Source organism: Rosa rugosa, chromosome 1 (assembly GCF_958449725.1).
Source record: "Rosa rugosa chromosome 1, drRosRugo1.1, whole genome shotgun sequence".
Lineage (NCBI taxonomy): Eukaryota > Viridiplantae > Streptophyta > Magnoliopsida > Rosales > Rosaceae > Rosa > Rosa rugosa.
Window position 1 is genome coordinate 48,097,225 of NC_084820.1, and position 12,153 is coordinate 48,109,377.

Here is a 12,153-nt window from a genome sequence, read left to right on the forward strand (position 1 = left end):
ATATTTATATTTTATTGCTGTTTGGGTCCGGCCCAAGCTGTTTTATTTTTAATAATTCTTATTTTGTTAAGTTGTCTAGGTTGGATACGCTTTATGCGACCAATAAAATCCTACATATATTGTGTAGGCCTAGTTGGGCTACGTGCCTAGGTATGCACTCTACGTGCCTTGTCTGCTCTAAGTCGGCGGCGACCTTTTTGCTTCATCAAATGGGTGCTACCGCCTAGTGGCAGGGTGAGACTAAGTGTCGTCGGATTTACTTTTCGGCGGCAACATAAGAGGAAAACTGTGTTAAAGCTGGTAATTATGCTATGTTGTACTCGGGGTACATATCGAGTTATCTTTCCGCTATGTCACTGCTATGTTAAAGCAAATGGAGTCGCTATTTGTGCGCTCTTTGCTAGTTGGTGCTTGTTAGAATACAAGTCTTCTGTAGAGATTTCTGATATTATTTCGGAAAATATTCTAGATGCTTATTGTAATCAGGGGTTTAGGCTCAATGTCCCCCCCTTGTATTCGACAGTTTCATTAATCAAGGCTTGAGGGCAGCCGCACCAGCCCTTTATTCCAAAAAAAAAAAGTAGTATTTTAAATAATTTAAGTCACCCCAAATTGGGTTCCAGTACCGCTAGCTGACAACGAATTTCAAAGTAAAGGACCCTCCTACTTCGTGTTAATTTTTACTTCTTAGAGCATGCATGATTCTAACAACGAGCATCAAAGACAACACTTTTAAAATCACAATTAGGGATAATATATAATTTATGTCTAAGGAAAAGAGGATTTGGGAGAATACTGAGATGTTTTCAATGTCGATAGGCCTCTTTATGTAGAGAATTACATGTACAATTCCTTGGAGTACAAAGTATCCTAATTAAATATGGATTAGGAGATCTATAATATTCTACCCTATTACAACTAGAAGAAGTAATCATGTTTGGGCCATGCACACACAAATTGGGTTTCCTTCAACACTCCCCATTGTGTCATCCAAACTTGGTGTTTATCACGTTGCCTCATTAAAAACCTTGTCGAGTAACAAAAACCTAGTGGGACAAAAATAACCTCGGTTGAAGGGGAAAAAGAGTACAATACACCATTCACATTTCGAGATCAAAATATGTAGACTTCGAGCCTCCCTTTGATGTCAATGTCTCCTCCTGATGAAGGCTATCATGGGATTGCGGATAATTTTTCGTAGACTAATACTTTGCACATGTTTGTCGAATGTGGATTTTGACAATGACTTAGTAAATAAGTCTTTCACAGTGTCCTCAGATCGAACTTGGTTCACCCTGATCTTGAAGAGAGTTTGTTGTTTCTGATTATAGAAAAATTTAGGCGATATATGCTTGGTGTTGTTGCCCTTGATGTAAGCTTGCTTCATTTTCTCAATGCAAGCAGCATTATCCTCATAAATGCTCGTAGATTCATCAATGGTAGACTTTAAACCACAAGTACATCGAATATGCCCAATTATGGATCTTAACCGTATACATTCACGATCAGCTTCGTGAAGAGTTATAATCATTGCATGGTTTGAAGAAGTAGCGATAAGGGCATGTTTAGTAGACCTCCAAGATATCGTGGTGTTTCCCATATTAAAGACATAACTAGTTTGGGGCTACTTTTATACAGGTAAAAGAGAAATACAGCATCAACAAAACTCATCAAAACATCACTCAGATTTTGATGGAGGGAGGAAGCACTCCTGTCGGCTGTGGCGGTTATTTGATATGTGGAGTCCGATTCCACCAAATTGGAGTTTTGGTTTTCTCTTTGTAGGGATAGAAGATGTATATATCTATCATACCCTTTAGGTATCGAAAGATAGTGTTTCCATGAGTTTAATGGCGTTGCATTGGCGCTGAGCTATATCTAGCTAACAAGTTCACCGTGAATGAGATACCCGGTCTTGTGCATTGTGCTAAGTACAATAATGCGTCTATTGTACTTAGATAGGACACTTCGGCCTCTAGCACATCTTTGCCATCATCCTTAGGACGAAAATGAACTTTTTAAGATCAAGACTTCGGTCATAGGAGTGTTAACATGCTTCTCTTTATCTTTATTGAAGCGCATGAGCATCTTTTGTATATCTTTATCGACATGGTGCTCAACTTCTAAACCAAGACAAAACTGTATTTCCCAAGATCTTTTCATCTCAAATTCGGATTTTAGGTGCTTAGCGGTTTCCTCTAACTCATTTAGAGTTCCAATAGGGTTCATGTCATCGACATATAACGCAACAATAGCAAACCCGAAACTTATCCTCTTAATAAAAACGCATGGGCATAATTCATTATTGACACACTCCTTTCTGATCAAGAATCACTTAGACGGTTATACCACATCCGTCCGGATTGTTTTAATCCATAAAGTGAGCGTCTCAATCTTATTGAAAATGTGCTCTGGGGTCGAGAGCTACTTGATTCGGATAATCGAAGTCAATCAGGGACCTTCATTTATATCTCTGTATCTAGATTCCCATAGAGATATGTTGTGACCACATCCATAAGCTACATGTTCAGTTTTTCAGAAATGATCAAACTGACAAGGTAGTTGAACGTTATAACGTCCATTACGGGAGAATATGTCTCCTCGTAGTCGATTTCAGGGCGTTGAGAGAAGCCTTGCGCCACGAGGCGAGTCTACAATTCATTTTCTCATCATGTTCTCTAACAAAGAACATTTATGTCAACTTGTTTTATATTAGGAGGTGTCGGTATTAATGACCCAATTTCTACCACTGGGATAGATTTCTAGACACAATCCTCTGTCTTTGTAATAGCTAAAATGCCATAACACCATAACACTCTTATTCTGAAGACAAGCTTTTAATAAGGGACTCGATGGAGAGTATCTCTCATCAAGTCGTATTACTAAGTCTCCTCTTCCAGGTGGCCTTACTCTTACTTCTCTTCTATCACAATCAATGAGGGCATGATATGCTCGTAACAAATCCATTCCCAAAATCATGTCATAATCGATCTCTAGCTAGCGGATATAAATCTGCTGTGATGCACTCATTCGCAACTAGTAACTGACATGAAGTATAAATTCTATCTACTAGTGCTCCGTCACCTAAGGGTGTGTTTAAATGCAAGAATCTTTCTAATCATTTGGGTTCTAGATTCAATAATTCAGCAAAGTAACCAGATATGAAAGAATGCGTTGAACCAGTATCGTTTAAGACTTTAACTTCAGAATGGGATGAGAGAATAGTACCCTCAAGTGCAGTATTCAGATCTTCTTCCTTGTGTTCTCCTATTAATGTAAAGACTCTCCCTCCATGAGTGTTATTTCCACGTCCAGTACCATGGCCACAATTTTGCTGTGCGAAAAGCTCATCTTTGTGGTTATTGGTTAGTTAGCTGTATTGTCTCACTATTGGCAGCACGAAGTGGTTGGTTTTGTGGTGTAGTTGCTGATCTAAAAGCTTCTCTGGGAGGGAACCTAGTTCTAACATGTCCAACTTCCCCACAATGGTAGCAAGGAAAAGGTCCAATTTTCCTTGCACTAAATCTGCTGCTTCCCCCTTGTTCTTTCTTCATCATTTTCTTGGTTGTTTTCCCCCCGATCCTAGCGAACTACTTGAAGTACCTTGTCTCTTTTTCTTGGAATTAAGATAGTCTTGCCCCAATTTATAAGCGGCATTCACGACCGCATTATAAGTGGTCAGGTTTGTTTGGACCCAAAATGAACATTTTGGCCTGACAAGGCATGTGTTGGAGAAATTGAGCAAATGTCAGTGGCTCAAGCTATATATTGTCGACAAGCTCGAAATATATATTTTATAGGCTAAATAAAGCCTACTATGGAAGTATGACAAGTCAACTTTAGCATATTTTCCTACTTCGGCTAGGAAAAACTGAGCTAGACAAGGAAGGAGGGGTGGCAGACTAACCAAATGAAATCGAAATGTGCTGAAACTTTCCAGATCCATTCTAGACAGCCCAAGGATCATTTCTTATGAAGAGTGCAAGAGCTTTTTTTTGAGTGGAAGGCCTTCAAACAATCAGCCCAATTTTCTACAGAAGCAAAACTGGAAAACTGGACCTGTAAGAGGTCCAGCAGCATTTTCGGCCCAACCACATGGAAGAAAGCTCTGAAATTTGGTCAGCATGATCTAGATTCATAGTGGAACATTTTTTATGAAGACATCATGGCCAGAATCTGAATTTCTGATGGAGATATACATGAAGGAATAAAGGAGCCGAAAGTGCTTCCTTATCTCCCAAATTCATCATTCCTATTAGTGCTCCACCTCCATCTCCACCTCCCTTATCTCCCAAATTCATCATTCCTATTAGTGCTCCACCTACACCTCCACCTCCCTTATCTCCAATTAGTGCTCCACTTTCATTTGTTTAATGCCAAAGTAGTTGGCATGGTAGCCTATAAATAGAGGTTACATTGAAACACAATTCACACATTCACATTCAACAACAACATCTCTAAGATGATCTAAGTTCTCTCTAGAGCAAACCTCTCTAAGAGCAACTCCTCTCCTTCTCTTTCTCTTACCGGTGATCTCACTCCTAGTCCTAGTCTTCTCAGAAGCCGACTTTCAGTGCCACCAAACCCTCTGTCAACGTGCTTCGGTCCTAGTCTCCTCGGGAGCCGACGGTAGTGCCGCGACCACAACGGTTACAGAACCAGCCAAGCAAGGGTAACGCCCTAGCAACCCAGCCAAGCTAAAGTCACGCTTTAGCAAGTTCTCCTCACTTCCCGGTGGTTCTCGCTCTGCTCGATCTACAACATCGAGTATCGATTTGGTGATTTTCAAGAAGCTCAGCAAAAGTCCTCACCACGAGGCACAAAGAATCCCACGACGAGGTTGGTGCTCTCCTCGTCCACAATTGCTTGAAAGAAGTCAGGTCAAGGGACATCCCCGACGACCGCACCCGAACGGTGCTGGCACGCCCGCGCAAGAAAAGAGACTGTTGACCAGCTGCAACAAAATTGGAGCCAAAAATTTTGGCACGCCCAGTGGGACTACACTAGAGTCTTTTTGCATTTGTTCGCCATCATTGAGATGCTAGAGGAAAATCTTTACCAAAAGAAATTCCTAAAGTAAATAGATGGTCAATGTTGCCACCACTGGCGATACTGCCATTAATGATGAGTTTATGCCTATTCCCATCCCAGAGGGGGCAAGCATTGAGGAACAGCTGGCGATCATCATGGCCAACGTCGAGAGGCATAAAGAAAAGCGAGCCAGGGACATGGCCATTTTGATCGCAAAAACAAAGCAGAGGTTTCGCGATTGGGACCTAGAAATTGAGCAGAACGCTCGAGAAGAGGTCATTTATGAGGCTGATTTGCCTATAGGTGGCAATCAACCTAATGGCCTCACTGGTGAATCACAACCTTACATAGAGGCTACTTATGGAGAACGTCATCAACAAGATTGTTCTTCAGACAAGAAAATTGTCTCTGAACAAATATCTGATGTCTCCACTGATCAAGCCAAATATGTGGCTACTGATCAGATGCATGGGGGGCAAGATATGACCCACGATCATCCCTTTGATCAAGAGAAGTTGGCGACAGTTGGCAACAAAGCCGATCTTGGGACACCGTCATCTCCCAAATTACAATTGAAGATCATGCCTCGTCAACCAACAAAGATACTTGGGGGGCAAGATGACTCCTCTCACGAGCCAAATTCCTCCAAATTCTTCAACGAGAAGTATCTTTGTTCTTTTCCTACAAGCTCTCACAGGAGGGATTTTTACCCTACCAATTTTGATACATCGGAGCTTGGAATGAAGCATAGATGGCCTCCACCGTGGTCTTCTAGAGGTTAGCCAAACATGGTGCTGCTAGCTTCTTTCTTTCTTTGCTTTTAATTTTCTGTTAATTTTTTCGTTTCTAGTTTTCTTTTCATTAAAAAAAAAATCAGTTAAAAAAAAAAAAAAATTGAATTTGGTAAGGGGTTGTGAATCATAACGGAATAGGTGAAGTCCTTTTGTTAATATTGGCCTAAACTCCTTATTGGTGCCTAGTTCAGGTCCCTTAAGGTTAAGGGCGGCTTTTATTAACACTTGTTGAACTGTCTTCACACTTATGACCTTTCACATCTTAGTAAGTATAACCTATGTGAAATGGTGTCTAGAAAGGGGACAACGTTCATGACAGGTTCTTGAATCCAGAAGTGCGTGCAAATGGGCCTAAACCACTATGTGGGAGTAGCTCATGCCAAAATGGATTTTGCCTCTCTTGTTCGCCCTCCCCCACCTGACCATTTCAGTAAGGTTGCCCAAAGGATTTGAAAGAAAATTTGTGTCTAGGCGACTATACTTGGGCCGCATGTCTAAACCTTGATTCACATTGTCTTATTGAATTCAACTACTTATAAAAAAAAAAAAAATAATAATAATAAATATATATATATATATATAAATAATAATAATAAATTTTTTTTTTAAAAAAAGTCATAAATACAACTCTTAGGGGGCAATTCTAAGTGTTCCTACACTCGCAAAGCTACTAAGCCGAGTCAGCGACTCCAGAAACTTTTTCCAGCTTTGCCCTCGCAGGAAAGGCTGAGCTCAAGGGAAATGTAAGAGCCACCACCGTGACCGCCACCTCCATCGGAAGTAGTCTTCATGTTGCCAAAGATGTCCTCACCATGCATGGGAAACAGAGGAAGGGTTTCAATCTCCATGTTCATAGATCCATAATCGCCATAGTTCCCCATCTGCCCGTTAAAAGCAATCATCACACCAGCGGAAGAAGAAGCAGGTGCAGAAGATCCAAAGTTAATATACTGATCCTCATGTTTCCAATTGGTAACTTTGTCATCACCAACAAGCCCTGATCTTTGCATGGGCACATGAACATCCGAAGTGGACCTTTTCTTCTGCTTCTCTCGAGACCTTTGGTTCACGAACCAATAATAGACGTTCTTGAACTCGATCTTGCCGTACCATTTCAGCTGGAGACAGATCCTCTGAACCTGCTCTATAGTTGGGGACCTAACTCCCTTGTTGTAGAAAAGCTCATTGAGGATTCTTATATGATCTGTAGTGGGAGTCCACCTGCTCCGCCTACAAAGCATGTTAGCACTACTCTCGGCCGCTTTGTTGCTTCCTCCATCCTCGGTTGGTTGCTGGGTTTGTGGTTCCATTGGTGATGGATTGAGAGAATGCGAGAATTGAAGAGTGATGATGATGAGTAATTGCTGTTAGAAATATTCGAGTTGATGATATGATTTTGGGATTGGAAATTTGGGTTTATAATGTGGAGGAAGATATAGGCATGCAAATATCCACCCTTGGATGGATGGTCAAAGAGAAGAGTCAAACTAAGTGTCAGTAAAGCGTGATTAAAGTTGCCTTAAATCTCGGAAAAGAATGGATTATTGGCACGAGGGAACCGAACGGTTTCCGAGGAGGTAACTGTTCTTTTCACGAGATTATTTTTCATGACTGTTGTTTTTCAACGAGTGATTAGTGCCTTAAATCTCGGAAAAGAAGGAGTTATTGTCGCTAAGAGTTTTGAGTTGGGAGCCAGCAAGTGGATCCAAAAGATACATATGTCCTCAAAAACCTCGCCACGAGGCGCTTTTTGACGCGGAGCATATTTTAAAAGTTCATATTATTTTCAATATACAACTATGGGGGCCTATATTTGGGGCCTTGCGAGACACAATTATTGGCTTCTCACGGATATTTGGATATCAGGATAAGAAAATATTATTGTATTCATAAAGTGGCTTTGCGGCCAAAAGCAATACATTCATTACAAAGCCAAAAGTGGCTAGAATACAAAACAAGAATCTTCGGATTGTCTTCTAAATCTTTTCTCAAGTGGAAGCAGCTATGGAATCCAACGTCGGGTTGAGCCGCGCCATTATCTCAAGGAGGGGCAGACTTCAGGGAAGGAAAAAGAGGAGTAACGGAGCCCCCGCGCCCCTTTACATGGAAGCGGTAGAGGAATACAACATAGGCTTGGCCAACACCATTATTCATGAGAAGGGGAGACTCCAGTAAAAGAAAATGGAGCCTCCAAGCCCCCTCAATTGGAAGCAGCTATGGAATCCAACGCCGGGTTGAGCCGCGCCATTATCTCCTGGAGGGGCAGAGAGTGAAGGAACCAAATATCAGCTTGAGTCTCTACACCCCCTCTAGCCTTGGTAACCACCATTGAAGTACAGGAACAGCCATTCTGTAGCTTGAACCCATTCCTTCAAAGAGTCCATCCCTTCTCATCCCTCCAAGATTCTATCAAGAAGAGAAAGGGGGAAAAGGAGGTGAGAACCAAAGCCCCTTCCATCTGGAGGGCACAACACGGGCCAGGTCCAGAAGAAAGGAAACAGAGGAGGAAAGATGAACCTCAGAGTGGCCGTCCTCCCTCTCCCCGTTTCGCTCCGCGTATGGGATTTTCTCAAAAAATGATCTTACATGACCGGAGATCCCACACTTGGAGCCCCCTCGTGTTTCTAAACCAATCTGAAGCCTGGCATTTTTGTTGCAGAACTCCAGAAGGACGAAACAAGGGGTTGCCTAAGATTACGTCATGAGGCCTAACCCAGGCTTAAGATTACGCCATAAAGCCTAAAATTTAGAGGCTAAAGGTCATTTCATGAGGGGAAGATTTGTGAAGAAGGAGAAAAAGAAGCAAGGATTGAAAGGTCATTTCTCGAATATTTCAGAAAAGTTGTTGTGAGTATTCCCTTCCTGAAATACAACTATTTATAGGGACTTCAGGCAAATCCCCACCCTTGGATGAAGCTCAATTTCAAAACCGATGTCAGTAAATCGAGATTAGTGATTCCAAATCTCGGGAAAAAAGGGACTAGTAGTATGTGAGGAGCGATCTTTTTAGGAGTTAGCTATTATTAGAGGATTAATAGCATGTGGGGAAACCGAACGGTTTCCGAGGAGGTAACTGTTCTTTTCACGAGATTATTTTTCATGACTGTTGTTTTTCAACGAGTGATTAATGCCTTAAATCTCGGAAAAGAAGGGATTATTGACGTGTAAGGAGACCGAATAGTTTTCGAGGGGGCCTACAGAGATTGGCCCATGAAGCTCAATTTCAAGCAAAGTTCCTCCATGCGGAGATTCGCCGCAATAGCACTAGCTTCGGCCTGAGTGGCCCGTTCTCTGAGATGGGCCAGGTTGCGGCCCATTTCTTTAGAAGCAGCCAGAGGTTCATCGAGTTGGGCTTCTTCTGTAGCAATCGCGTTTTCAACAAAGGCTAAACCTGTATGGAGGTCCTCGATCCGAAGTTTGAAGTCGGACATTTGGATTTGTAGTTCCCGCAGGCGGTTGGTTCGCTCATTTAAAATACCGCGAGAGATGTCCATTTCTTGAGAGAGGCTATTCAAAGCCTCTCGAGTGTCGTGAGCCTGGGCGTTCGCGGCCTGTTGACGTTGGCGGGCCTCACCAAGTTCATTCAGCAGATCGTCAATGACACTAAATTGCTGCAGGGTCAATGCCTTCTCCTGGCAAAGATACCTTAGGGCTTCCAAGACTCGCGAGAGGATGTCAGTCTCCAATACCTGAGGACCCAGATGTTCATGAAGCACCATCTTAGCCTCATCCACAGCAGAAGGAGGAGTTACCTCTAACACCCTCATCAATCTCTCGAATCTGGTAGGAGGCGGCGGAGGCGCCACAGGATCACGAACCACCAATGCAAAAGGGTGGACAACTTCCTCAGTTTCTTCATCTTCAATAGGTTGGTCTGTCCCTTCAGCCGCGGGAGAATCTGGAAACTCAACTCGCGGCTCACCATGGGCAAGTGGAGCAGACTCAAGCACAGGGCCCTCGGCTTCGACGGTTGTCTCATTTATTCGCAAGACTTGGGGGGCACCACCACCGTCAGTATCATTTTTCATCTCTTGGGCGACTGTCCGACCAATAGGACCCTCAGCGTTTGTAGCCACCTCCTCGGTACAAACAGAATCCTGGTTAGATTCAGAAATGTCAGAGAGTGGGGTTGGATCAAAAGGGAAATGGAAAGCATTGGCCAACAGTGGCTTACCTCTCGAGTTGTCGGGTCAATATCTGGTATGTGGTCACCAAGAGGAAGAGGCCTCACTTCATTCACCTCTTGGACCTTTAGTGCCACGAGAATCTCTGTCGTCATCAGTTCCTCATAAGCGGCAGAATCCTCAGAGTGGCTTTCCACACTTTCATGCTCCGAGGAGTCGTCATCGGAGATCATTATTAGAATGGTAGGACCTTGCAGATGCTCTGTAGATGTGGGAGACGGAAGAGGCGCCACGGGGTTAGTTGATGCTTGAACTAGCGAGAGAGTTGGCTTTTCTGCAGTGGCTGAGGGTCCAGCCTCGCTCAGGCGAGAGGGATTAGTGGTCCTTTGACGGACCTGTCAAAAGATACATAGTGAAGATCCTGCCCAGATTCTAAAATTTAAAAAGGATAAGACGGGGTCGAAGTTTACCAATCGCATTCCCAGAGGTTCGTCATCTTCAAAACTCTCTTCGACGAATTGAGCTCGATCGCGTTTGCAAGCAAAGACAGCAGTGGCCTGTATGAGAAAAGAGTCATAACTCAAAAAGGGGGGAAGCACCAAATATACAAGTTTGGGATCATTCTTAACTAAATTACCTCAGCGGGATCTTCATCATGCGAAGACTCTCCCTCAGAAGTCTCCTCTGCTATTGCCTTTTGTTTCCCCGCCTGAACAGAGGCTATCCTGCTCCAGGTAGTTTGCTGCAAAACACACTCAGGAATAAGAGCGGGAAAATCAACACAAGGAAAAAGAATGGTGAAGAAAGACAAAAACTTACTGTTGCCCTAGGCTCGTGGATTTGTATCCCTGGACGCAATAAGCGAGAAGGTAGAATAGGTCGCGGGGGTTGTGCTGCAAGGTTGGAGAAGCGCTCAAGAATCTTGCGGTCCTCCGGACCAGGACTACTCATGCCACGAAAGATCAGGACGAAGAGTTCGTCATGTGGCAGGTCCCAACAGTTCACGGACACTTCTTTCCACCAATCAGCATAATCATCGTCGACATCGTTGAGGGGGTACAGCGCTCTGACCCAAGGGGGAATCACTATCAAAGTAAACTGACTCTGAAAGGGGGCAGACCCAGGTGGGGCTAATCTCCGCCAAGAGGTGTAGTAATTGGCAGAATCAACCAGAGGCCAGGGTACCAACTGGGCCAACCCAAATTGGCGAGCAAAATGGTTAGGGGCATAGAGCTCATAACTTACGCGTTCAATGGCAAGACGAATATCCAAGCAGGAGATGGCGCGACGAAAGGCCAGGAAGGCTCTTTCGCTATGATCCCGTCCACTGGGCAGAAAGCCATCATCAAGGGGAGGAGGGAATCGCCTAGAAATGACTATTTTTGGGTCCGGCATCTCTCCCAGCAAGTACAAGTAAATAAAACACTAGGAGTAGGGTGGAGCTTGATACCTTACGTTGCGGCAAAGCCAGTTCCCCAAAAGGGAATCAACTGGAGGTTCCTTTGGAATATCACCGCGACGGAAGAGAGGGAAATAAATCTGCAGCCAAAAGGCAAGGATCCAGAAGGGGCCACTAATTTCGGTATCAAATGGGTGCATTACGGCTCTATAAAGGGAGCGATATAACGCACCCAATACAGGTTGCCCAAGGCCAACGCAAATACCATTGTAGAGAGCAGTGGCCAGAGAATTCCAAGGTCCAGTAGGTTTGTTGGAAGAAGTGCAAGAGATAAATTTGCAAAGCCAGAATTCCAGGAATGCGATACCTCCTGTATGGTCACACCGGGTGCAGTAATATTCGCGCCAGGATGGGTAGGATCTGCTGTGATGCCCTCGACCAGCCATATCCATTCTCAAAGAAAATTGAGTGCCATCAAACTGACCATGCACATAGGGGTCAAAGTCAATGGGCAACCCCGTGATGGTAAGAACATCCAGCAGAGTTATGCTCATCTGCCCAAACCGGAAATCGAATGTATTGCTGGAGGTGTTCCAGAAGCAAAGAGCGGCAGCTAGCGGTGCAGGGCTAGTATTATTGGGAAGACAGAAGCATAGATCGATGGTTTGGGTGATACCCACCGCATCCCATCGGGCCAAATCTCTCGCTCGGTTCTCCTGATACCAAATATTTTCCTCGGGAGCGACGGTAGGCCAGTAGCCCACTTTCCTCCTTGGTCCCCAACTGCTAAAATCACCAGGCACCT